At 44.6% G+C, this 27,801-nt stretch overlaps 1 long non-coding RNA gene across 2 annotated transcripts in view; it reads left to right on the forward strand.

The window, feature by feature from the left end:
- Positions 1–25,180, forward strand: part of LOC128325093 (uncharacterized) — a 120,359-nt gene extending 95,179 nt beyond the window's left edge. For both annotated transcript variants that reach the window (XR_008307254.1, XR_008307253.1), the window contains 2 exons: positions 9,351–9,413; positions 25,091–25,180. This is a non-coding gene — a long non-coding RNA (uncharacterized LOC128325093). The remainder of the gene's footprint in view (positions 1–9,350; positions 9,414–25,090) is intronic.
- The last annotated feature ends 2,621 nt before the right edge of the window (positions 25,181–27,801 follow it).

Genomic DNA, 27,801 nt, shown 5'->3' on the forward strand with positions numbered 1-27,801 from the left:
GCAAACATGACTTGTCCCCTTAGTTATGAAGGGCCTGCCCTGGTTGCATATGGATGGGAGACTTGATGTGTGAGCACCGTAAGATATTCCCCTTAAGTGATGGGGATGCTCTGGGAAGAGCAGAAGGTTTCAAGTTCCTTCCCTGACATCTCCAAGATAGGGCTAAGATGGACTCTTGCTTGCAACCTTGAGGAAGCCGCTGCCAGTCTGTGTAGACAATACTGAGCTAGATGAACCTATGGTCTGACAGCTTCCTATGCCCCTGGTGGTGCAGTGGTAAAACTGCCACCCTGTAACCAGAAGGTTACAAGTTCGATCCTGACCAGGGGCTCAAGGTTGACTCAGCCTTCCATCCTTCCGAGGTCGGTAAAATGAGTACCCAGAATGTTGGGGGCAATATGCTAAATCATTGTAAACCGCTTAGCTATAGAGCGGTATATAAATGTAAGTGCTAAGTGTAAGTGCTATGTTAGCTTCTTATGTTCCTATGATGATCGTCTGGGAGGAAGGCAAGGTTTACGAGGCCTTCCCCTTGTCTGCCCGCCCAGTAGGTTGTGTGAATGGCCACAGTAAGTGGCTGAAATACTGCACAATATTATGAGGCTATTCACAGGCATGTGCAAAACTGGGCTAAGGGAGTCCAGCCTGGTTTTGCACATGTGTTTGAACCACTGGGATTGCCTGATCCTGGCAGCTACATGGCACCAAACCCACCTAAGTAGCTTCCCTTCTTAGTGAGGTTAAGAGAGCGAGTGCTCCCCTTACCTCATTTATTTGATTGTGTGTCAGCCACAGCTGCTTGCAGCCATGGCTGGCACACTTGGGGGGAGGCGGGATCCCAATAATGCACCACACTCTCATGTGGTGCATTATTGGAGCTGAGGCGGGGGGCAGGTCAACATTCAAAGGTGCTTCCCTGCACTCCAACCCCCAAAGCTGCAGGGAGCAACCGCCAGTTGTCTGGGCAGGCAATTCGCCCATCATGAGAAACATGGATGATTGTCTGTGAGAGATTGCCTGCTCTCCCCAGAGCTCTACTCAGTGTTCGTGAGAAGAGCTCCTATGTGTTTGTTGCAAAGTAATGTTGGTGCAGTTCCCCAAGTGCATTCTTGCACAAGTGCAAAAATTGTGCAAATAGAGTTATGCAACAATACAGCCATTGGACATAATGACCATACAACTCCGTGTGTGCAATTTCTGTGCTTGCAAAGAGATACTGCTATTGGAAAGAACGGAACTCAAATCCAGAGGAATTAACTGAGCACCTCTAAAATTCGTTTATAGTTTACTGTTGAAGAATCTACCTAATTTTTAAGGGAAACAATATGATGTCCTTTCCAAGCACTCTGGTAGAAAACTTGCCAGAGATATTTGCAACCCAAAAGAGCAGCAGGTGCATCTAGAATAATAGAGGATCAAAGACAAAAAGGACCATAGATATTGCAAATAAATGTGTACAAATGGTTTTACAAAAATTATTATACAATATTGAAATCAACCAGTGTAGAAGGGTTGTTTATATAGAAGAATGTATGTGCAGTGTAAGCAGAGTGGCTTCCTCTATGGTATATTATTACCTCCCCATCCCCATGCCACTTTCAAAGTTTGCAAGTCTGTTTTGAAAGGGGGCTATCCCGCATTAGGGCTGTGTGGCAAGCCAGCATTTGGCACCACACCTCAGGCATCACAATACTTTGGACCACCGCTATCACTGTGATACGTTCCCTGAACTGCTTTGATTTCAGTATATTGATTTATGTCTAGTTCTGATCGCTTCATCCAATGCAACTATGCAAACAAGGGGCCCTTTCTCATGATCAGGGACCTGGCTGGGAGGGTGTTCAGGAAGGAAGGCTATAGAAACTGACCTTCCCCACAGATGACGGGGTCCCAATTGCTAGGTGTGTGGATTGCCCCAGGCAGCACAGAGTTGCAGGGGCCAGAGGACGTCATCTAGGCCCCCAGAAATCCCACAGTGCAGCATGCAAGTGTGCAATGCATCGTGGGTATCCCTCAGGCAATAGGCAGGTACCCCTCAGTGTCCCACCACTTCTGAAAGCAGCTGGCACTGACACACTATCAGTTAAACAGGGTTAAGGGAAGGCTCGATCCCGGGCTTCATAGCCAAAGCACTGCCAGTTGTTGAGTTCTCACAGTACTAACAAGTAGCCTTAGCCCTGCCCTGGCTGCTTGTGAAAACAGCCTCAAGATCTTCTAAAGTTTGCAGGCAACTGAAAAATGCCAAGATGCCTTTGTTGCCTTCAGATCTCCAGCAAGGAACATCTGACGCACTTTGTGAACCCAAATTTACTAAATTGGATAGGATTCATAAGTTACATACAAGCTGTGTAGTGAGCTATATATTGCAAATGTGTCCTTTTTCTGCAGTAGACTTCTAAAAGAATAGTGCCAGCTACGTGATGAAATAGGCTTTGTTTGAATACAGAAATCTCAGGATCAAGCTAAGCTGTTGAAGAGTCTCACTTGACTTCACTGCTTCACATTTCTAATGGGAGTAGTGTTTAACTCTGATGGGACAGGGATGGGACAAAAATACATAATAGAGGACACATTTGAAAAGGACCGTAATTAGGGGTAAGTAATATGTCTTGTGCAATCCCTAAAGCATCCTTCTAACAGAAATTACAAAAGAGCCCACATGAGTTGAATACACTGTCACCATAAGGTCATGAATGGGAGGAGATAAAGCATAAGAATTGACTTAACTCTGATTAAGGTTGCCCTAAGCCAGCATTCTGTTCTAAGGAATGTGCAGTAGGATGCTTCTTGTCAGTCACAAGCTGGCCATGAAGGTGATGCCCTGGTTTTTGTCCTCAACATTTGGTATTAAGATACTCTGAGGCTATTCTGACGATCAGGCGAAATCGGGCTAGGAGAGCCTAGCCCGATTTTGCCTGACCGTGTGAGCCACCGGCAGGCAAGCCCAGTGGCTTCCAGGCAGTTAACCCACCTAACTACCCCTCCCTTTAAACCGGGTTTGCAGAGCAAGTGCTCAGCAAACCTGGTTTTTTAAATCATGAGTAGCCATGGCTACTCACAAGTAGACCCCCAGCCAGGAGGCTTAAAAGCAGCCTCCCAGCTCAGGGGTTTCTCCAGTATGCCCTGCACGCTCGTGAGAAGAGTCTCTCTGACTCTGTATACTAAGGTTTCATTCAGAAGGACAGCTAATAGCTCTACATTTCTGTTCATCATTAATCTGTGATGATGTGGAGGCCATTACCACATCTTGTAGTAAGAAGCTCTATAAGTTTAATGTGTGTGGGTGAAACAATTTGAGGTCATTCACACAATCAAAAGCTGTGTTCTACCCACGTTTGAGAGCTGTGCATGCTCCCAATTTTCGGTTGTTTAGAAGCAAGCTAGGAGGAAAACCTGGGTAGATGTAATTGTGTGGAAACAAGGTAGGAGGAAAAGTACCTAGGTTTTCCTCCTACCTTGCTTCTGCACAAGCAGAAATTGGGAGCACACAAAGTTCCCAAACATGGGTAGAACACAATTTTTGATTGTGTGAATGGCCTCTTTATTTAATCAGCCCTGAACCCACAACCAATCAGCTTCATTGATTTACATCTAGCTCTAGTATTATGAGAGAGGAAAGGGGGGGCCCTCCTCCTTACTATTCATAACTTAATAAACTTCTATCATGCCTCCTTGTAATTGTTGTTGTTTATACAGCAGCAGAAAATCATCCAATTGATGTTAAAACCTAGAAAGAAGCGGCAGAATCAAATGATATCTAATGTTACTGTAGAATCTACAGCGTAATAAAATGTGGGCGATTGATTCAGGTTCACCCGAACCACAAGGGCACAAGCGAGCCTCCAGGGGTAGATGTTGAAATCTCCCCATTAATATAGCTGAAGGAAAGGCATTAAAGTGTGCTCTTGAAAAAGCCCAGCGGAACTTTCTGACAGTTATGATGGACAAATATGAAGCTGGGGAAAAACCCACCCTGGCCTTAAACTGACTGTAAAATGCTTGCAGACAAGCCAACTCATTCTGAGACTCCATATCATTTAGACATTGATGAACTAATTTTTTGGCATTCGCTAGGTCAGTTTCTAATAAAAATTCAGGATCTAGGCCAATACTGGAAAGTTTAGCCATAATCATTACCAGCCAAATAGGCCGGGGTATAGCTGAAAGAAACTCAGGCACAAGTTCCACTGGCCGGAGGTGAAGCTTCAGCCAGTAGAAAATAATCTGCAAGCATGCCCTGGTCTCAATCCTCCACAACCCAGCCTCCTGTCATAGCACTACATTAGGGGTGCATCTAGGTGTACCAAAAAGCGCTCTTAGAAAGCCCGACTGTACCCGCTCTAGGGGCATAAAACTGTCAAAGGGGCCCAATTGAACTCCATACAAAAGTTGCGGAACAGTTTTAGCAAGGAACAATTTAATGGCAGCAGGAATATATCCTCCTCCTTGAGCATGGTGAAATCTCAGAATAGCTGCCGTGCTTCGTTGAGCCAAATCAGAAACCATTCTAGCATGGGCACGTTGCCTGTTGTTATACTGAAATATCACACCAAGATATTTGATTTGCTTTACTTGTTCGACTTGATGTCCCCCAACAGTCCATCTAAAGCCCTTAGCTTTATTGTTAAAGCAAACTATTTTCGTTTTGCAATAATTGATGACCAGATGTTCCTCCTGACAGTGTGTTACCAAAGCCCCCAGAGCTCTTGTAAGGCCTGATCTAGTTTGAGAAAGAATCACTGCATCGTTAGCATACATCAATAGTGGCAGCCTTCTGTTTGCTAATATAGGTGCAAAAGTATCCAATTTCTGTAAATGTTTAATTAAACCATTTACATAAAAATTGAACAAAAGAGGTGCAAGTATACACCCTTGTCTCACACCTTTTGTAGTTGGGATTGCTTTAGATAAGTGACCAGGAGAGTTGAAACGAACACAGATAGAAACATTGGTTCTACCTGTGAAGGGTTCTTTTTCTCAGTGTCTGATCCATGAAGATGGGTTGTGTCCCTATATCATGCCTGAGGAAGACAGGAATGTAGTTAGATTTGCATCTGACCTCCAGTAGGCTGGTAGGCGGAGCTCCCTCTAGACCCCAGTTCCGGACTGTCGAGCCATAAGATAGCATATACTAGAGGAAAGAGACTCTAGGAAGAAAAAATAAGTCAGAGAAAACAACAGAGAGTCAAGAGAGTATCAGAAAAGGTAGCACCAATGGTAAAGAACCGTCTGCAACCCTGGGAGTTGCCACTGCCCACTATTGCGCCCACGTAGCATCCAAGAAGGAGAGGGGAGTTGAAAAGGTAGTCAGCAGGAGGGCCAGATAAAACCAGACACTGCGAAAAAGAACCCTTCACAGGTAGGACCAATGTTTCTTTTTCCACAGTTGTCTGATTTTATCCATGAAGATGGGACATGCCCAAGCTAGAGGTCTTGTAGAAGAAAGGGAGGGAAGCGGACCCTAGACTACTCTTTGAAGGACAGTACACGCCATGGCTGCTTGATTGGCATGGAAGGAAGAGATCTTGTAATGTTTAATAAAAAGCGAAATGGATGCCCAGGTGGCTACTTTGCATATGACATGGAGTGGCGCATTCGCCGAGAAAGCCGCAGAAGTACTTGCACTGCGTGTGGAGTGTGCCATAATGTCTCCTGGAACTGGAAGGTCGAGGGACTCGTAGGCTAAACAGATAGTAGCTTTGATCCATTTTGTCAGGGTAAGCTTGGACGCCTTTAGGCCTAGAGATCCAGGGTGGAAAGAGACGAAGAAAGGATCCGTCTTACGGTGAGGGCTGGTGCGTTGGAGGTAAGCCTTGATGGCTCTGTGCACATCTAGGGTGTGCCATGCTTTTTCTTTAGGATGCTTAGTTTTGGGGCAGAAGGAGGGAAGGACTACTTCTTGGGATCTATGACAGGTGGAGTTGACTTTAGAGATGAAGGTTGGGTCCAGATGGAGAATGACTGCATCCTCTGAGAAGGTGCAAAGGTCTTTGTGTGAAAGGGCTGCCAGCTCAGATACTCGTCTAGCTGAGGTGATGGCGACTAAGAAGAGGACTTTGTAAGATAGGATCTTGAGGGGAGTAGTGGTGATAGGCTCGAATGTGGGCCTCGTAAGAGCATTGAGCACCTTGTTCAAGTCCCAGGAATGGAACCTATGAATTGGCGGCGGAGCTAAATTGTTCGCTCCCCTGAGGAAGTAGGAAATGTGAGGGTGGAGTGACAAGGATTCTTTTATGTTCAGAGGAAGAATTGTAGCTAGGGCTGATACCTGCCTGCATAGAGTGTTAGGATGCATTCCATGGTTAAGCCTTCTGGAAGGAAAGACAGAACTTCAGAAACACCCACCCCCAATGGTGGCAGTCCTCTTTGGTGTCCTGTACCGCCCGTGAGTAGCCCGCTTGAGCTAGTCTGGAGCGCTCAATCTCCAAGTGTGAAGTTGTAGCCAGTCTGGGTCCGGATGCAGTACAGGACCCTGACTGAGTAGGTCTCTCTGGTGAGGAAGAGGCCATGGGTCCCGGATTGAGAGAGATATCAGATCTGTGAACCACAGATGCCTGGGCCATCTTGGGGCTATTAGAACCACATCTGCTCTTTTGAGGATCAGCTTTTGGATCACCCTGGGAATGATGGCCATTGGGGGGAAGGCATAGAGGAGGCCCAGGGGCCAGGTCACTGTGAGGGGATCCGTCTGTTCGGCTGAGGGGGAATGGTATCTGGTGAAGAATCAGGGAAGCTTGTGATTTCTCTGAGATGCAAAGAGTCTACTATAAATCACACATTCTCTCAGTCACCAACCTCTTTTAGCTCTTCTCCATATCAAACATAATATTATCAGCATTCTTTTTTTTTCTTTTAAAGAAAGCACAATCTTTTGGTAGATTTTTTTTTCTTTTAAAGAAAGCACAATCTTTTGGTAGATTTTTTTAAAGAAAGCACAATCTTTTGGTAGCACAATCACTTTGGGCAACCTGAACACTCTGGTGGCCTGATGAAAAACCTCTGGGTTCAGGAACCACTCCGCCGTGTCTAAGATATGGCGACTGAGCCAGTCTGCTGCTAGGTTCGTCGCACCACTCAGATGCTCGGCTGTGATGGAGGCTAGATGGGTTTGAGCTAGGCTGAACAAGAGACATGCTTCTTTCATCATTGATTTGGACCTCGTGCCGCCTTGATTTGCAATGTAGGCTTTGGCGGCCACGTTGTCCACCCTGACCAGAACATGATGGCCCCGGATCAAAGGGAGGAAGCTCACCAGAGCAAGGTGAATGGCTCGCAATTCCAGGAGGTTGATGTTCCTTGATGATTCAATGGGTGACCAAGTGCCCTGAGCTAGATGGTGGCCGTAGTGGGCTCCCCAGCTGGTGAGACACGTGTCGGTAGTGATCATGACCCTGTGGGGTGGTGTTAACGGCATTCCCCTGAGCACTGCCAGTGAGAGCCACCAGTGGAGAGATCGGAGGACCTCTGAGAGGATACAAAGCATCTTGTGCATCTTGTAGGCGATGAGATCCTGAAAGGGTCCGAGGAAGGCTTGGAGGGGGCAGGATTGACAGCAGGACCATGGGATGCACTCTATGCAGGACACCATGGAGCCCAAGAGTTGAGCCAGAAGGGAGAGGTCTGTCTGAGGTCTGTGGAGGAGAGGCCTGATCAGGTCTGATATCTTTGCTATGTGCTCTGAGGAGAGAGATATGTGCCCTTGATGGTGTCAAAAACTGCTCCCAGATGTTGAAGAGTTTGGGCAGGGTTCAGGTGACTCTTCGCGTGATTGACAACGAATCTGTGTTGTTCCAGGAGAAGGGGTGTGCATTGGACGTCTTGTTGTGCTTGGTGTAGAGATGCTGATTGTATAAGCAGGTCGTCCAGTAGGGGTGGACATGGAGCACTTCCTCTCGCATCTTGGCCACCATGATCTTTGTGAATGTTCTCAGGGCCGATGACAGGCCAAAGGGCATGGCTTTGTATTGGAAGTGGTTGTCGAGGACCCGAAAGCGAAGAAACTTGAGATGCGGGGGGGATGGGAACATGTAGATACGCCTCTGAAAGATCTATTGATGCCAGGTATTCCCCTTTGCACACCGCATTTTTGATGGTATAAAGAGACTCCATTCGGAAATGGCGTGGCAATGGGTCCGCTGGATGTTTGGACTTGCATGATCTAGGAGGTCTGGGTAAGAATTGACCCCTCTCATTGGCCGCAATGACCCCATGGGTGGGGCTGGAGCCCGGTAAAGATGAGAGAAAAATGGGCTTAGTGCTTTGATTCGCAGCCCTTGGGGGAACTAGTGAGGCAGACCCCATCTCTGATCTGATAAAGGATCGAAGCCAGGCTTCAAATTCAGGTGCTGCCTGTTTAAACTGCCCCTCAGGTACTGTACAAGGATTACTTACGGTTGGAGTCAGTTGTCTGGTGGCTTCCAATGCAGCTCCAGCTTGTGCAGCAATAAGGCTGGTAGAGTTGGAGAATGATAATTGGGATACGGGGGGATTAGCCGGCAAGCTGGGGTCCCCCTCCCCCATCAAGGATTTTGTGTCATTCATCGCGGACGTGAGAGAGGCGCCCGTCCCGATATGCACAGCAATAGAGCCCCCTTGAGCCAAAATTAGCGCCTGAGGAAGCCGTTTAGGCAGGTGCTGTTGGCAGACAGCTTGTAAAAGCAGCCGTTCACTGAGGCGAGCTGCTGGCGGTTTCACTTTGCGCTTATGGTGCTTGTGTTTGTCAGAAGCATTTTTAAGCTTTTTCGGAGACCTGCCACCCTCTGGTTCGCCATGCTTGGTCTTTTCTGCTGCTTTTCTGCTGGGGGGCTTGCTTGGGGCGACAAGAGAAGTGGCCATTTGTGCCTTAGAGGCATATGTCGCATGCCCAGCTGATCAGTAGAAAGTGGGGGTGGGGAGCGCTTCAAGCCGCGGGAAGCTTTTTTTGTGGGCTTTAAGGCTCAGAGCAGTTCCAGCCCCTTCGGAGCATGCCCCTTTGGACATAGAGGCGGCTAAGAGATCCCCTGCCACAGTGGGATCCATAATAGAGGGGGGAAAGGGGGGAGGGGGGAGTCAAAGGCAACTAAGGCAAAACCAAAAGTAAAAAAGAAGCAGTCAATTAGCCAAATCAAAAACTAAAAAAAGGCCTTTGGAATTTGCAGAAATACACGAAGACTCCCTTCCCACCCTTGCAGAAAGAAAAAAAGGGGAAATAAAGTAGATAAGAACAAGCCTGAAGTAGAAGATTGAAGAGGTTTCCGAAGTGTGTGTTTGCCTGAGGCAAGACAGGAACAGAACTGGGGTCTAGAGGGAGCTCCGCCTACCAGCCTACCGGAGGTCACATGCAAATCTAACTACATTCTTGTCTTCCTCAGGCATGATATAGGGACACAACCCATCTTCATGGATCAGACACTGCGAAAAAGAACCCTTCACAGGTAAGACCAATGTTTCTATCTGTGTTCGTTTCAACTCTCCTGGTCACTTATCTAAAGCAATCCCAACTACAAAAGGTGTGAGACAAGGGTGTATACTTGCACCTCTTTTGTTTAATTAAATTGTTTACATAAAAATTAAACAAGAATTTTTCTTCTTTCGGAAAAAGAAGAGTTCTCGTGTAACTTACAAAGTAACAGTAAAAGCCACTTATCAATTGATGTATTAGCCAATTTTGCCCACAGTAAATTTTTAGAAATAGAATCAAAGGCTGAATGAAAGTCGACAAATGCAGCAAAAAGCGATCGTTTACCCAAGGAAATGTACTTTTCAATAAGATGTTGCAGGATTAAACAATGATCTATAACTGATCTGCCCTGTCTAAAGCCGGCTTGCTCATCTTCTAATAAGACTTCCTGGTCCAGCCAGGAACATAATTTTATGCATAGATGTTTCGCATATAATTTGCTTTTTATATTTAAGAGACTTATTGGTCTATAGTTGGATGGATCTTCTCTTTTCTCTTTCTTGAAAATTGGGACAACAATAGCCATACCCCAGTCCTTTGGGATGTGGGCTGTCTGATCGATATGAGTGAATAAAGCAGCTAGCACAGGAGCCCATCAATCAACGTGGGCCTTCAGGAGACCAGGAGGAATAAAGGCATTTCCTGGAGCTTTCCCGCCTTTAAGTTGGGAAATCAGTTGCTTGATCTCTTGAGGAGATAGAGCAGGCCACTGAGGCAAATCTCCTAAAGGTAGATCCAAGCAGAAATGCACACTCTGATCAGTATATAGACACGCAGTGCGACTCCCAAATTTCCGCTGGGATTAAAGAATCCCTGTTATCACTGGGAGAATTGGCAGAGGCAGAAACTAGTCTCCAAAAACCCATTGAATCCTTGCTTGTTGACAATTAGTATCCTAGTAGCGGGGAACTGAATGGTGTTTTCCTCCTCCTCCACCAATATCATGTTTTTGTCCAAAACTAAAGGGGGGGGGAAACACAAACCCAATACATACCTGTTGTAGCCTTTCATAATAGAGAGGGTTCCACTCCGCTCAATTACATTAGTTGCAAAATGATTTGTACCCAAATCTAGCTGATTAGGGCAATTTGTAGACAGAACTGGCAATGTTGAAACAGTAGGTCAAATGCTTTTGTATTGCTCATTTTATTGTGATCTGCATCTTAGATTTATTGCTCCTCTTGGTTTTAGACATCCAAATAATTCTGATGAATTTTATATAAACTTATTTCTTTCAAATACATATACTGATGTCTCACATTTGGTGGCAAAATTCTGTACAGCTGCCCATGGTGTGTCAGAGATGGTGAATACAGGCTCTTAATTTGTTTTGTTTTTATTTTGTCATCTTATTCAATTTTATATTTTATGTAATAGTTCTTAATTGTATATTTTATGTGTATGCATATATATATATATATATATATATATATATATATATATATATATATATATATATATGCATGCATGCACTGGTATTGATGGTCACTTTTGGGGACTCTTGTATCTGGATTTGAACTGTGTGCTGATCTTTGATCATAATGAATTGAATTGAATTGTAGACAGAACAAATAGCTCCTGTGCTCAGTTGCCCAGATTTAGGTACAAAACAGATCACCCATATTCGGACCTGAAAAAATCTGGAGATTCGGACCTCCTTTTTGTAGCCAAAGTGGGTTGGGTGATAGCGCCCAATGGGTGGAAGCTACCACCCAAATTTCAAAGAACTTGTACAAAAGGGTGATGAATGAACAAAGATGAACAATGATAGTGGATTCTTAGTTCATTCATTGTCTTTGGTGCAAAATGATGAATGACCAGAGAATGCACTATCAATGAAATAGTGCTTGTGGTTTGGGGTGGTGGTTGGCACCCCATGTGCACTATACCACAACCCACTCTGGGCCACCCTGTTGCTTCTCACAAGGACTTATGGGCCTCTGAAATCCCCATTATTCCGTACAGGGGAAAGTTTAAAGATGTGCAAACTTAAATAAATAAATAAATAAATAAATCACCCCTTTTGCCCAATTTCTTTGAAATTTGGGTGGTAGCTTCCACCCATTGGACCCTAACACCCACCCCACTCTTTTCCCCTAGAACCCCTTTTTTGCCCTGAATCAATTCAGATTCAGATTGATTTGCATTCCAAATCAAATCTGGGGAAATTTGGGGTGGCAGATTTGGACCCAAAATAAATTGGGGGGTGATTCAATTTGGGTACAAATCAAATTGAAAAAATTGATTCATGCAAATCCCTACTGAGCAATCCGTTGCCCAGTATCTCCTGGAGCCTGTGGAGGAAGATTCTGAGATGGACCACGCACAGTTCTAGGTAACCCGCCACGAAGTCTGGCCAGACCTGGCAGTGGTCGCAATGTGCCTCCTCTCCTCCCTGATGACTAGTATCCAGAGCAAGCGGGTGTTCTCACATGCAGGCGGTGTTATGACACCCCATTGCTCTCGGCTGGACCCTAGCTTGGTGGAGCAGTTGGTTTTTCCCAAGGTGAACTTCCCCCTGCTGGGCTACCCCAGGCTGGAAGTTGAGGTGGGTGAGTGATTCACCCATGGTGTTGGTCTCCTGCCTGGCAACATCTTCCACTCGACCCTAACCCTCCCTCCCTCTTTCCTAGCCATGCCATGTCACAGTGTGCCACTAGTGCTGTGACATGACACACTCTGCACACACCCACTGGCACAACCCGTGTCTAGTCAGGATTTTCCCTGGTTCTGGTTCTGGTTCACCTGGCCAGAAGCACTCGGGGAGCTGTGGGCACACACCCAAATACTGGGCAGTGGGGTGTGAACTGGGCAGAACACAACTGTATATTTGTAAATGTTTGTATATGTTTCAATTTGTGTGTATATTTGTAAATGTGTAGATTTGTAAATATGTAGATTTTTGGATGTGTACATAGATGACTGGGGGTGGTGGTACATTTTGGTAATGAAGACATTGTTTGTTTGTTTTTAAAGAAAACTGTATATAGGAACAATGTTTAACTGCTTTTGTATAGATTTCATTATAAACAAGCATTTTAAGTTTTTTATATATCCTGTATATATATACACACATATTATCAGCTGAACTGCCCATTTTTGGTGCTGAAATACTACTTTAAGTAGAAATTATCTGAAGGCTCTAATAGTTTTTTGTGTCAATATTTTCTAAACTGTGATTTTACTGTTGGATAAAAAATAGTTGTAATTAAAGCACATCTTTTAATTGTGTGTGGATTCTTAGTTGCTTTGTAAGTTCTTTTTCTCATGGATTCATTGAGAGAACTGTCAAACAGGCCCAAACTAAAAAAAAAATTCCTTAAATAAAACCAAAACATACATTCCACCACCCTGGGGATTGTCTGGGGAGTTGTTACCCTATGTGTCTCACCCCCAAATCCACTTTGGGGTGCCTGCACACCTCCCAAGGGGGGAATTGGGGCCATCTCAATCCCCATTATTCCCTATGGAAGAAATGAAAATTGAAAAATTTTCAAAAAAATCATTAAATACTGCAGGAATGTCCAATTGCTCTGGGGTTTGGGTGGTAGTTGGCACCCATGGGTGCCTACCACTAGGGACGTGCATGAACAGGTTCAGAGGCCCTTGTATGGGCCTCCGGACTGGTTCAAACTTTTCCCGGCTCGAGGTTCTGACAGCAGGGGTGGTGGTGGCTTTAAGGACGGGGAAGAAGGCACTTATACCCCCGCCGTATTTTCCCTGCTGGTGCACGTTCCCCTGAAAGCCCGTTGGGGCAGCAGCATACCTCCTTGCTGCCCCACCCCGACATTATCCGGAAGTAGCTGGAAGTAGTAGCTGCGACTGTGTGCATTAGGTCCGTGCAGGTGGCGTGCACACACACAATACGCACAGTCACAACTACTACTTCCAGTTACTTCTGGATAATGTTGGAGCAGGGCAGGAGGGAGGTACGCTGCCATCCTGATTGGCTTTCAGGGAAACGTGCACCAGCAGGGGGGTGTGTGTGTTGGGTGGAAGTGCATCTTCATGGGGGACACTGCATTCCTGCGGCGGTTAGAGTGTATCCGGCTAAAATACTGGCACAAATGTTCTACGGGGTCCTGATTTGTCCCACCTGTAATTTTAAGCCCTTAGAAGTGGTTCAATCTGGATTTCTTTGTGCCATTTTCCAAGTCCCCAGATGCATATCGAACACTACCTTGCGTTTAGAAACAGGTTTGACCAGAGTTGAGGCACAGGCGTGGCTTTGTACATTTAACTACTGGCTTAAATTATATGCCTGCCCCCAGGGCCTTGCCCCCTTGGTTCTGAAAGAGGAGTTTCAAAATCAAATCTTTATTGTTACGGTCATTCGACCAGCAAATGAAGAGTTTCACTCATCCTGCTGCAAGAGCCTCTATGACCATTTGGGCAGATATGGCTTCTCGCTGCAACATTTATTGGCTTTGGGTCATGATGCTGCCAAAGAAATTATTAAACAGTGTGTGGCAGATATAGAAAAGCAATTGGATTTAAGTCTGGTGATCACCAGAAGTACTTTAGGTGGTTTTTCAGACTACCCCTGGCCAGCTGCGTACCTCACCCACTTGACCACCTCAAATCAGAGGAGAGCCTTTTCACTGGCATGGTTTAATGCCTTGCCTTCTGCTGTTTTGGATGGCAGATTTAAGGGGATACCACTAAGGAACCGGTTATGTCCATGTGGTTTGGGTGACACTGAATCTGTCTCACATGTTCTTTTGCACTTTGCCTATTATAGGGGCATTTGTACTATCTGGATCAAACCATTTTTTAAAAATAGGTCTGGTCAATCAGAAGAGAATTGCATCTCTTATCTTCTGGAAGATCAACATGCAGCTGTCACAGCGGGGAGAGCAAGCGTCTGTGTGGCAGCCTGTAAACTGAGATGGGAAAACTGAGTAGTTGTAACTAAGACTTTTGTATAGCCTGATGTTTTGTTATCTAGTTTTGATTTTGTTTTGTTTTATGCTGATTTATATTTTGGTGTGTATGTTGACTGGTCACTGACAGTAATAAATTATTACTTACTTACTTACTAAGTGCATCTTCCCCTGCTGGTTCTGTGCAAATTCCTACCTACCACCCAACCTAGTTTTGTGCCCTTAGATGCTCTGCATAGGGAATAATTGGCCAGTTTGAGTCCCCATTATACCCTTTGTAGAACCTTTAGAACCAGTTTGAGTTGAGTTCAAATTCAAACTGAACCATCCAAACCAGTTTTGTGCACACCCCTAGCATGGGGTGCAGAGTCCGATGGTAGGGTGCAACTGAGAGGGTGCAGGCAATAGCACACGATGCAAGAGATCGATACCATCTTTGAAGGAGATTTTATAAGTAAAGGCATACCCTAAGGCATGATTGAGAAGTTTCAGTAGGACAGGTGTTGCTTTAGGAAACTTCTAGTGTTTTGGAATTCTTGCTCCAAATAAGGCATAAATATCAAGTATTTATTAGGTTGGGTTTGGGGTGTCCTCTATGCTCCTTAAACAAAGAAGTGTTTCACGAAATGCTTGCTAAGAGCAATGACCCAAACAGAGATGGGCAGGGGCACATCGCATGTTCTTGCATTACTCACCCAATTTCAATAACAGCAGGGAGAAAACAAGGTGAGAAGTTTGACTTAGCCTTGAGACTTCTTTTCAGTATATATGGGAGGAAGAGAGCTTGTATTCCTTTACTTTTGTATCTGTTTTACTCTAACATGAGTCTGCCCTGCATCTGTCTCTGTATATGCTCAAATTTATTTATTTTATTTATTCGATTTTTATACCGCCCTTCCAAGCTGGCTCAGGGCGGCTCAGGGCAAATGCAATCAGATGGACGTTTCCTTTAGCCCACTGCAGCATTTTTCAACGACTTGAAGCACCTTGGGGATACATCTAGTCAGGATTTTCCCTGGAATGCAGCCTGCTACAAATTCTTTTCCAGGCAGGCTAGGAAAAATGACTAAGTGATACGTTTGAGGAATACAGTGAAGCACCCATAATGGTGTAGTGAGCAAGTTTAGTAACACTGGACCACCCCAAACATTCCCAGATGGATGAGTGGCAGGCTGGAGGGGAGATATGCACACTTATAGCACACTCATGTCTTAATCATAGGGGACAGTCAGGTGAACTATTGTTCAAACCAGCCATAATCAGTTAAGACTGTCAGCTTGCCTCAGGGACTCAGGAGAAGAGCAATCCTTACCCAGGGGCATATTCTGCAGCTCCAAAGTGCTTCTTTTCAGGCCAGTGTGAGTTCCCTGTCCTAGGTCTCATTTGTTGGTGGCTGAAAAAATAGTTGTAGCCCATTTCTTTGAATCCTTTCAGACCTTGCCTAACTGTTGATGTCTGTATGTTGTAACATTAAGCTCAGGAGAAAGGGATGCTACCACTTGCTTTATTATGCACATACAGCAGATATGTTAAAATATGCACATATAGCAAAGCTGCTTAACTTCCATAAATTATTCTGGTCCTCTTGTGAAAAAGAAAAAAATCTATGGAGAGTATTGAACTAAAACCCATTGGTAGTTCTTCTCAGGCCTTCTGTCAGACACGTTGAAGCTTGCCTTCACAACCAGAGATAGTGATGGCAACAAACTTTGCAGTTATGGCATGTCCACTTTGAATTGGACCCAGATCCCCCCAAAGGTTGAAGCACATTTGAAAGGGGCTCAATCTTGCCACAAGTTTCCTAAACTTGCCCAGATGAGAGGTGGTGTTGGAGTGGGCTTGTGGAAGTATACCCTTGTCAAGCTGAAGTCTGTGATGAGGCAAGGCTCAGAGAGGGCACAGTCCTTCAGATACCCCTGCACTAGGCATCAACTTGAGTTGATTCTGATTTGGGCTGGGACAAATTCACCTATCAATTTAGGAACTAGAAACTTGTTTAAAAAGGAAAACTTACATAGCTTTTACCCCCCTCAAAAAAATATACACCTAGTTACTTATTTCTTATACTTTCCCTTCTCTACAAAAGAGGTATTGAAGCAGAATCGTTCTTATCTTATTTTGTGAAACATTCCTTAGTCCTGCTGCACCTTAGCCCAGAGGCTGGGAAGAAGTGCATAATGAACTCTCCTGTGGGAAAGCAAAGGGACAATTGCCAGCTGCAAATGTATTAGTTGCTATCCTTCCAAAATCACAAAGTCTTTACAGAAGTGAATTACTGGTATGACCCAGTTGCAAAAGGCTCATCTAACAAGGGCTCTGCAAAGTGGTTTTTCATTAGCTGCTAGATGCTCCAACTTAAAGAACACAAAAAGCATTGCTTAGCTGATACTGACAATGTCCCTATAGAAAATGAAACTTTCTAGCAGAGTCCGATTTTGATGGCAAAATCAGATGGCAAAAGCTGGATATACAAAAAGTTGTAATGAACGGACAAGGCCTCAGACTGCTTAAACAGGAGGATTGTCAAATATCTGGTAGGCCATACTACATCACTGGTAGGCTGTGTTTTGTTTGATGGGTTACAACCAGAGGGACCTTTTCTATTTGCTTATGGAACACCCTCTCCTGAGTCCCATTGGCCTAGATCTATTCTTCTTGGAAGGCAGGAAAATACTTCCTGTTATTATTATGCCATATCTCTAGAGCCTGAAAAAGGAGCATCCTTTTTAGCCTACTTTTTAGATGGCTTATGAGATCACCTGGCATTGTGTGTGTGTGTGTGTGTGTGTGTGTGTGTGTGTGTGTGTGTGTGTATGTGTGTGTGTGTGTGAGAGAGAGAGAGAGAGTAAGTAAGTATACACTTCGCAATGTCTGGACCAGTATGAAACAAATCAGGTAGAGCTGTAGGGACACATAGGAACATCTCAATGGCGTAGTTTGTGATGATGTTTTCCACTCCAGTTCAACATGGCAGACACAAACCTTTAAGGCACAAATGGGCTAACTTGTGAACCCCCTAACCGATTTGAACCAAATTTTCTACAGCTGTAGGGACTCATTGAATGCCTCAGTGGTGTAGTTTGTGATGATGTCATCCACCCTGAGTCAAGAGGGCAGACACTAAACATTTGAGGTGCAAGTGGGAGCTGATTTGGACCAAATCTTGTACACATAGGGACACCTCAAAGTCATAGTTTGTGATGATGTCATCCACCCAAATTCAAGATGGCAGACTCATGAACATTTGAGGCAGAAGAGGGCCAATGGGTAGCCTAGCTATTTGAACCAAATTTGCTACAGTTGTAGTGACTGGCACACAGGGACACCTCAATGACATGGTTCGTGATTATGTCATCCACCCCAATTCAAGATGGTGGACATGTGAACATTTGCAGTACAAGTGGGCTAACTTGTGAACATAGGAAGCTGCCATATACTGAGTCAGACCATTGGTCTATCTAGCTCGGTATTGTCTTCACAGAATGGCAGCAGCTTCTCCAAGGTTGCAGGCAGGAGTCTCTCTCAGCCCTATCTTGGAGAAGCCAGGGAGGGAACTTGAAACCTTCCGCTATTCCCAGAGCAGCTACATCCCCTGAGGGGAATATCTTACAGTGCTCACACTTCTAGTCTACCATTCATATGCAACCAGGGCAGACCCTGCTTAGCTAAAGGGATAAGTCATGCTTGCTACCACAAGAATAGCTCTCCTCTCCTAACTGTGAACTGCCTAACTGATTTGAACCAAATTTAGTACAGCTGTAGGGACACATAGGGAAGGCTCAAGGGCATAGTTTGTAATGATGATACCCACCCAGGGGTGGATTAATCTTTTTGCCACCCATAAGAAGCCAAAGATTTTCCACTCCAGGGTCAAGAGTAAGGGGGATTGGTGGGTAGGGAAACTTAATTCTGTTTTTTACCTTTAAAAATGAAGCGGCAGAGGAGGCTCTACCAGCCTCCTAAACCATCAGAGGAGGTGAGGTTGGGCACTGGATGATGGTGGCAAAAGAACTCCACACTCAAGCCCGGCTTACTCACAAATGACGCAGAGTTTCCCTCCAAGATGCTGCTCCCCAAGATTTGCCACCGTAGGTGACTGCCTATGCGGTAATCCACCATTGCATGCACCCTCATTCAAGATGGTGGACAGGTACAGCTGTATTCCAGTTGTAGGGACAGTGAAAGGAAAGTAGGTAGATTAGTTCTTACTAGAACAACTCGCTTAAATACAGATGTGACAATTCTATTATTTGTATTAGTAGTAGTAGCAGATCTCCAATGGGTCAGACAGGTGTTTTCCCCAGCCAGGCTACATGAACTCTTTTTACTAGAGACATTGTGGGCTGAACCTTCTGCCTGCAAAGCAGATGCACAGACCACCACTGTGGAACCCTCCCAATATCAGCAGACATAGTGCTAAAACCCATTGAAATAAATGGGACATAACATAATAAGACTGATTTATCTCATTGATTTCAGTGGTGCTTAGTCAAGACTAACTAGTCTGGAGACCACCCACTGTGTATGCCACCTTGAGTTCCAAGGATGTAAAGTAGGGTGTGTGTGTGTGTGCGCGCATACATATATACACACATACACACAGAGCTAGATTTGTTTTCTTATATTCAGATGTATCTTGTTGGCTCAGAACAGGTTACAACAGCAGTTACAGACACACGTAACTGTCCCCAAGAGGCTCAGTCAGTCTAATTGATTAAAGGGCTTGTGGGATGAGGCCAAAGGAATTAAAACTGACAACATGTGGACTTCAAATATAGAAGCAATGAAGGAACATAATGCTGTGCTCATCTGCCTCCAATTGAAAACAAAACAAAGAAAGATATGGGGCCGATTCAGATGAACATCGGCCCTACACACGATAAGGTTAGGGCTACGGCGTGAACACACTCACCCTGTTGTCATTCAAGGATGTGTCAATGTGTTTTTGGCACATCCTTTAACCATGTGTGAGGGGTGGTCATCCAAATCACCCTTCTACATGTGCTACAAAGCCCTGAAAACATTTTAAGAAAATTATAAACAGCCCTTCAAGATAGCAGCAGCACTTGGCAAACTCCTTCAGCGTATAAACTTCACATACAAATGACCTTGGCTGCTTCACAACCTGTGCGGCAGCTTATATAACATTAAAAACATAACCACCCACAGCCCAGCCTGCATTAGCTGCCCCCATACTAAAAGGCATCGAGGCGAGTCTCACAATCAGTGAGACTCGCCGTTATGGGATTAGCGGGGAGAGTGGGCTCAGCCCGCTCTCCCCACAGACGAGCAGAAGGCAGTGGGGGCTGTGGGGATTGGAGGCCACATGGCCCCCGGAAGTTCCAGGATGCCCCATGCGAATGAGCGGGGCATGCTGGAGAGACTCCTGAGCTTGGGGGGCTGCTTGCAGCCTCCCAGCAGGGGGTCTCCTCATGTGTTGCCACGGTGCAGAGCCGTGCCATGGCAATACACGACCAAAAAACCCAGGTTAGCGGAGCACTCACTCCGCTAACCTGGGCTAAGGGGAGAGGTAGTTAGGTGGGTGACCCGCTTTGGGGAAACTGGGCTTGCCTGCGAGCCCGGTGGTTCCCATGATCCGTGGAAAGCAGGCTAAGCTCCCTTAGCCCGCTTTCCACGGATCGTGAGAATACCCTCATTGTTTTTCTGCAGGCAGTAACTTACCAAATGGCTGTTGAAGAGAGAAATTCTGCATAGTGGAATGGGGCTATTAGAGATGTGGAAGTGATGACGACTCTGTTGCTCTTCCGATGTAGATCTGTGTCTGGTAGAGTGAGGGCTGCTGAAGTCTGAAGTTGGTGAGGCCAGTTTGGGTTTCTTGTCACCTTACTACAACACTGTGTATATGATCTATATTAAAGGAGCCAGCGTGGGGTAGTGGTTAGAGTGCTGGACTAGGACCGGGAAGACCCGAGTTCAAATTCAGCCATGATACTAGCTGGATGACTCTCAGCCAATCACTTCTCTCTCAGCCTAACCTACTTCACAGGGTTGTTGTGAGGAGAAACGTAAGTATGTAGTACACCGCTCTGGGCTCCTTGGAGGAAGAGTGGGATATAAAATGTTAATAATAATAATAATGTGCCACTGTGTACATATATATATATTGGACTTTTGGTTATTTTTATAGTATTTATATAGAGTAATTATTGGATTTTGGGGGTTATTGTTGTTTGTGAATCTAAATAATATTGTCTTTGTGTTTTTATCTTACTCTACTACAACACACATACTTTTTTGGGGGTACACACTTTTGGATAACCACTATATGCAAATGAGAAGCCCTTAAAGATTCAAACAGTGGTAGTACAGCATCTGCATGAACTTAGTAGGTAGTCAACTGATATCGCTACTCCATTGTCCCAACGAATCTACTTTATGGTACTTTTATCATGGTTCATGAAATTGTATCTATAAAGCACTTTTAACACTCAAACATAATATAAATACTATTATTCACCATATTGAAGCTACTTCCCATATTTCCCAAAGATAAAGTCTCTCCTACAGCACACACAAATATAAAAACATAGACATAGTACAAGGCATCTTCCTATGCTCTCTAACACCCTCTTCAGGGACCCATAATTCCCTTACTGGCAGGTCCATCCAAGAAAACACACACACACACACACACACACACACACACACACACACACACACACACACCAATTTAGTAAAGTTTAGAGAATATAAACATGGATTAGACAAATTCATAGAGAAAGGGAGGTCTATCACTAGTCATGAAGGGTATAATGTGAATCATCCAGATTCAGGGGCAGTATACCTTTCAATACCACTAAGTGCAGTCAAGAAGTTATTCAAATGCTTAGAGAAGTGAACAAATACAACTACTTCCTCACAAAAAATTAGATCAGAACTACCTTGCCAAAACATTTATCGAGACAGAAAAGACACAGAATTGCAGACAATATAGACAAATACAGGCAAACTCTGTTACTCACAGGGGTTGCATTCCTCGCTTACTACTGTGAGTAACAAAGTTGTGAGTAATGAGGCATTATGCCTATGGGAAATGGGGTGTTAATTTCCAGAATGGACAGAAAGGGTTAAAAGAGGTGAAACGAAATGAAAATGCTTACTGTACCATGTTCCGCAGGGTCTACATGTGCCCAAGAATGCCCCCCCCAAATGTGAAATGCCCCCCAAACTGTTAAAAATCATGGGAAAATGCCTTTTAAAAAAAGAAATGAGCCACAAAATGGCTCCTGCTGACAGGATTTCCACAGTCACATCTGGCAGTCTAGGAGCTGTGGATACGTCCCTTTTGTATTGGCAGATAATGAAATTGTCTATCGATTAGACACCCGTGAATACATTGAACTGTGAATAGTGGTTCTTTGAGCAATGAGGTTTGCTTGTACATATTGACCACCAATCTGATCTCAAACCATACCTAGATTTACCCCATTTTTTTAGGCTTTAAGAATAAGCAAGCATTTCAGTGGCAGGGCAAAAGGGCATCTTTTAAAACAATTTCCAGTTATTCATTTTACAAAATCTTATCCTTATGCAACAAAAAAGAATAGATCACAAAATAATGTATTATTGGTGAGGGAGGGGAAAATGTGTAATTCTCAGTTTTGTGTCTGTAAATCTTTGCAAAAGAGCAAAATAAGGTGGATATTTTATTCTACTGCAAGTTTATAAAAGAAGACAGTATGTAAATGATATCCATATGAACTGCTGTTATAAGCATAGATCAGGATTTGATTTGGTTAAAAAAAACCACACACAACCCACAGTCTTTCTTAGGGAGAGCCATCAGGGGACACAGATAACCATTTTCTCATTCCCTTTGCTATGTAAACTGCTTTGAGAAGCATGCAAGCCCTTCTCCTGGGTAGCGTACTAGCCTAAGCCGATTTACCTTGAATACCATCCACTGAAGCCAGACCATTTTCCTGTGCTGCAGCAAAGCAAAGTGGGAGGGGGATACTCTGCTCTTTATAATTGTGCCTCTTCTTCTCAATATGCCAAATGGTCTCTGTGGGCATGGCCCAGCCCTCAGACTGGAAAGTTGACCAATCAGAGAGAAGTTGTATCTGAAGGAGTATCTGAGGGGCTGGCCCTGCCCAAGATTACTTTGTGCAATTGTGCTTTATGTAATTGGCTGATAATTCGTTTCCCCGGAAATTTCTATTGGCGGATCATTTACCAGCTCAGCAGTTTCCATGGAACTTTTCCTGCCCCAAAGGAGCCAAGACAAGAGAAACCAGTTTGGCCCTCCCTGGAAGAATGAAGGAAGGAAACCTTGTCATGTGATCTGTGAACTATAATCTGCAGGTCCCTTCCTCTGCCTGCAAGAGCCTAGATTTAGGATTCAGACATGAGAGAAGCAATAGGAAAACCAGAATAAAACTAGGATTAAATAGTCAGCAGTGATTAAGGTCACACATGAGTATGTGTTTAATTGATTTAATGCAATTAAATATTCATTTTAAAAAAATTATTGGGAGGCCCTGGCCTCATTTGGCCCTAAAGAGGAGCTTCCACTGCTCTGGCAGGTCTGGGAAAGCTCCTCCTGTACCAGCAGGAGGCAAACTCTGCAGGGAGGGACCAACACTCAGGGGAAGAGCACCTGCTTTGCATGTAGAAGGCTGCAGGTTCCATCCCTGATATCTCTAGTTCAGGGATTCTCAGCGTTGGGTCCCCAGATGTTATTGGACTTCAACTCCCATAATCCCCAGGCCCAGTGGCCTTTGGCTGGAGATTATGGGAGCTGAAGTCCAATAACATCTGGGGACCCAACATTGAGAATCCCTGCTCTAGCTATCACTGAGAAAAACCTCCGTCTGCAGTCCTGGAGAGCTGCTGCCATTCTAACAATGCTGACTTTGATGGACCAAATCCATCAGTATAAGCCAGCTTCAAAGATGCCTCTAGGAAGCAGACCAGGAGAGTTGGAAAGCTCTCCACCATTGTGTACCCAGCATGTGGTATTCAAAAGTATACTGCCTCTGAACCTAATGCATGTCCATTTAAAAAAAAAATCCTTTATGAATTTTCTCTATGTATTATGGCTGTTAGCCACTTGAGGGTTCCCTAACTCATTGGAAAGAAGGATAAAGAATAATGAAGGAAGAATGAACAATTCTTTTCCATCTTCTTTATGACAACTTTCTTTTCCCAAGGCCAACTGTATTCTATTCTGTGAAGCTTTCCTCACATGCCTTGCATTTTAAATACACTTGATGTCTTTGTTCTCCTTTTGGTCTAATAAATATACCTCTAAACTCATGCTGCCATAGAGTCCCCCAGAGTGACAAAAGAGGGCCAGAAGCCTCCTTGTGGTTTACTGAGAGCAGGACTCAGAGAGTACACTGAGAGTCTGTGTGATTTTGAAGATGCTACCAAAAAGCTTATAGGATATACTCAGTCAAAAGGAAAAACTACCAGCCCCACCCCCCAGCCCCACTTCTCATACATTTTATTAAAGAATTTTCATTTTACAAACAAGACTTTTTTTTTAAAAAGCACTTTTTCATTACAGTACAGATTATGGACTTACATACAACTTCACATTTTACTGCACAAAATGCATATTGAACTGTGTCTTGGCCGTTTCTTATGTAATGTTTTACATAACATAAGGAAAAAAGATAACCACCTTTCTAGAAATTCATCCACATTAGGGATTACTTGCCTCTTTGACTCAAAATCTTCTGCATAACTAAAATTTCTCAAGAGCTATCAAACCATTCTTTAATAGATGGTAGATGCCTACTCTTCCATTTTACTGTTAATGACATTTTAGCGGCTGTCAGTAACAATATTATTAGTTCCAATCTAATATTTAGTGGCTGACATACTAGGGATGTGTATGGAACCGGTTCGGAGGCCCTTTATGGGCCTTTGAACTGGTTCGAAAGGCGACTGGTTCTGCTGGTTTGATGGTGCCGGGGGTGCTGCTTTAAGAGTGGGGGAGGGTGCACTTAACCCTCCCTCTGCTCTTGCCCCGCTGGCGCTCCATTATTCTGAAGTTAATCAGGGCAGCAGAGTACCTCCCTGCTGCCTCATTGCCCCCATTGTCCGGATACAACCGGAAGTATCCGCTGCACCTGCATGCACCAGCACCATCAAATGCCATCAAACCGCCCACGCCTGGTTCCGCGCACATCCCTATACCACCCAATGGTACATCAGATTAGTAAAGTTGCAGACATGCAAGTTGGGAACTGCGTAAGTTGTGTAACTGCAAAAATCATGCAACTTTCATTACACAAGAGTAAACCCATGACTTCCAATTTCTCTGACCAAGAAAAACTACTACAGGTTCAAGAGGAATTATGTAATCCACAATTGATTTAATATATTGAAGGATCCTTGCCCAATATCTTCTAACCTTCTCTCCTCAGATTTTCTCCAATATTGATCAGAAGTTTTCTTGTTAATATTGTGCAGTTTAACCTGTGCATAATGATATCTGGGCAGCACTTTGAATGAATTTCCCTAATTTTCTTAGAATAAGACGGAGATAACCATAACATCAGTCAATTTTCAGGCTCATCTAAAGAGAGTCTCCAGATGCATGCTGATGTTTTCAGTGCTGGCCCACGACATTTTGCTACCTGAAGTAGAGCACCCTGCCTTTCCCTCTCCTCTATATTGTCATATTAAAATCACATTTTAAATTCCTTCCTCCTTTTAAATCCCCCACACCCTTTCTTCTTTTTCTAATAAAGAGAGACAAAAAGCAACATGCCATTTCACCTTCTTTCCTCTGCAGATAGACTGAGGATGACAATGACGACGATGATGATGACGACGACTACTACTACTACTTATATACCACTTTTCAATAAAAGTTTGCAAAGCGGCTTATATAGAAAAATAAATAAATAAATAAGATTATTCCCTGTCCCAAAAGGCTCACAATCTAAAAAGAAACATATGGTAGAAACCAACAACAGCCACTGGAGGGAAGGTGTGCTGGGCTGAAGAAGACCCGGTGCTCTCCCGCTGCTAAATATAAGAGAATCACCACTTTGAAAAGTGACACTTTGTTCAGTTAGCAGTTGTCCCTAGAGGGGACCTTGCCTGAACCCTCCTGGCACCTGAGGTGGCACGATGAGACACCACCAGCCCCTCCCCCATAGCGCACAACCATGTACCCTTCTCTCCTCTAACCCAAGGCATTTTTGCCTTCCTACCTAACCCACAACAATCTCCCCCCCCCCGTGCCATGCAGAGGGCACCACATGTTAGTTCACCAGTATCTCCCACCACATCTATGGTGATTCCTCCTCCCCAATGCATAGTGATCTCTCCCACCCACCCCAAACTTCTGCACCTCACCCTTGCAATGTCTCCCTGATCTCCCCCAACCCATAGCAATTTCCTCTTCCCCACTCCACCTGCAGCAATATCCCGCCTTCTCCCTCATTCCGTCTACATCTCTCCTTATCTGGTTGTATCATGGTGCTTGCTGCTGTTGCTCCTTCTCCTCCTGTCCTCTCCTCTGTTCATCCCGCTCCTGACTTTCAAGGGGGGGGAGTTGAAGGAAGGGTGGAGCAAAGTGGTGGGCTTGTTGGCTCTACCCCTCCACATCTCCTTCCACTCCATTCCCCATCCTCTGCCTTTTGAAAAGGTGGGGCACCAAATACACATAAGGGGAGGGAGAGCAGGAGTGGCAATACTGCTGCAGGGGCAGGGCCATGGAATATAGTTGTGAACTGTGAAGCCCAACACTGTGCATGGTTAGAAAGAAGTAAACCCCACTGTGATCAATGGGGCTTACTCCTAGGTAAGGCACAGGATTGCAGTCTTACTTATCCTTCTACCTTCTGAAGAGGGGGACGAAAACATAGGAGAGAAGGAACCTGATGGGGAGAAGATTTACAATTTAAATAGTTAACCTTCATATATGAACATCCCTTCTGGAAAAATCCATAGAAGTCAAGACCTTTCTACAGTTCGTTCTGTATTTTTTTGAAAAATAAATTTAATTGACTGCTGTTAGTGTTCCCAATTAAGCATTTTAAAAAAAAATTTAAAAGCAAAGGCAGATGCTAGTAAGCATTATTATATCTCATTTTACAAGTCATAGTTCAATTTTCTGTTGACACTAGAGCATACACATTTGCTTTGAAATTCTAATTGGCTAGAGTGTTTTCTCTTCATATTCTCACACAACCATTGCAGAGATGGCACAAGGGTTTTGCTTTCTTTATATTCCAGAGCCTCCTTAGCCCGAACATGAGGTGGGAGGGACACCTCACCGGAGCTTGGAACTCTAGGGAGGCCTGGCCTGAACTGCAAACTTATTACTCTGTGGCGGAGGGTGTGTGTGTGGCTAACTTGTACGAGCTTGAGGATGTTTATTAAAATTGTATTTCTCTGTAGCTGTGTCCAGATCTTGCCAGACTGTGTGAGATTTGTTGGAGCTCTTCAGAAGCAATGTGAGCTGCCACAGAATGTGGTGATGGCCACTAGCCCAGGCAGGTTTAATAAGGCAATGTGCAAATCCATGGAGGACAAGCCTGCCAGTGGCTATTAGTCATGATGGCTATAGAGGAGACAAAACTTGTTCAAGGAGCTTTAAGACAGTCTTCTTCATTGCAAATTCCAGAAGCCAGCAGTGACTCCCATCAACCCTTCGTGTGACTCCTTGAAAAATTGCTTATTAGGGATGTGCAAAAAATTTCGGGCACAGATTGATCTGTGCCCGAAATGAGCAATTTCGGGTGATTCGGGGCCTAACTGAATCACCCCCGATGTCCCCCGATATTTTTCGGGGCCGAGCCGAATCACCCGAATTTCGGGGCCAAAAAATTTGGGTGATTCGCATGGCCGATTTTGGGGGATTTTTTGAAGTTTTGGTGACTTTGGGGCAGTTTGGGGGCATAGAATGGGATCTGGGCAAAAAGAGTGGGGTGGGGTGGTAGTGCCTAATGGGTGCAGGCTACCACCCCAATTTCAGGGGGAATGGGCAAAGGGGTGATTTTGGGGGAATTTCTGAAGTTTTTGTGTCTTTGGGGCAGTTTGGGGCAGAAAGTGGGGCCTGGGGCAGAAGAGTGGGGTGGAGTGGTAGTGCCTAATGGGTGGCAGCTAACACCCCAATTTCAGGGGGATTGGGCAGAGGGCTGGTTTTTTGGGACTTTTTGAAGTTTTGGTGTCTTTGGGGCAGATTGGGGGCAGAAAGTGGATCTGCCCCAAAAGAGTGGGGTGGGCTGGTAGATAGTGCCTAATGGGTGGAGGCTACCACCCGTCCCCAATTTCAGAGTGATTGGCCAGAGGGCTGGATTTTGTTGATTTTCTGAGGTTTTTCTTCATAAAGTGCTTTGTGGTAGGTAGATTGATTCATTCATCATATTCAGAGTAAATGCGAGTGTGAAAAAGTGAAAGTGGGGTCATGAGAGTTCTTTAATTGAAAAAAATCTCATTTGCTATCATTGAATGAGAATTCACACCTCAGAAAATAAGGGAATAACATCCCTT

Source organism: Hemicordylus capensis, chromosome 4, assembly GCF_027244095.1.
Source record: "Hemicordylus capensis ecotype Gifberg chromosome 4, rHemCap1.1.pri, whole genome shotgun sequence".
Taxonomy (NCBI): domain Eukaryota; kingdom Metazoa; phylum Chordata; class Lepidosauria; order Squamata; family Cordylidae; genus Hemicordylus; species Hemicordylus capensis.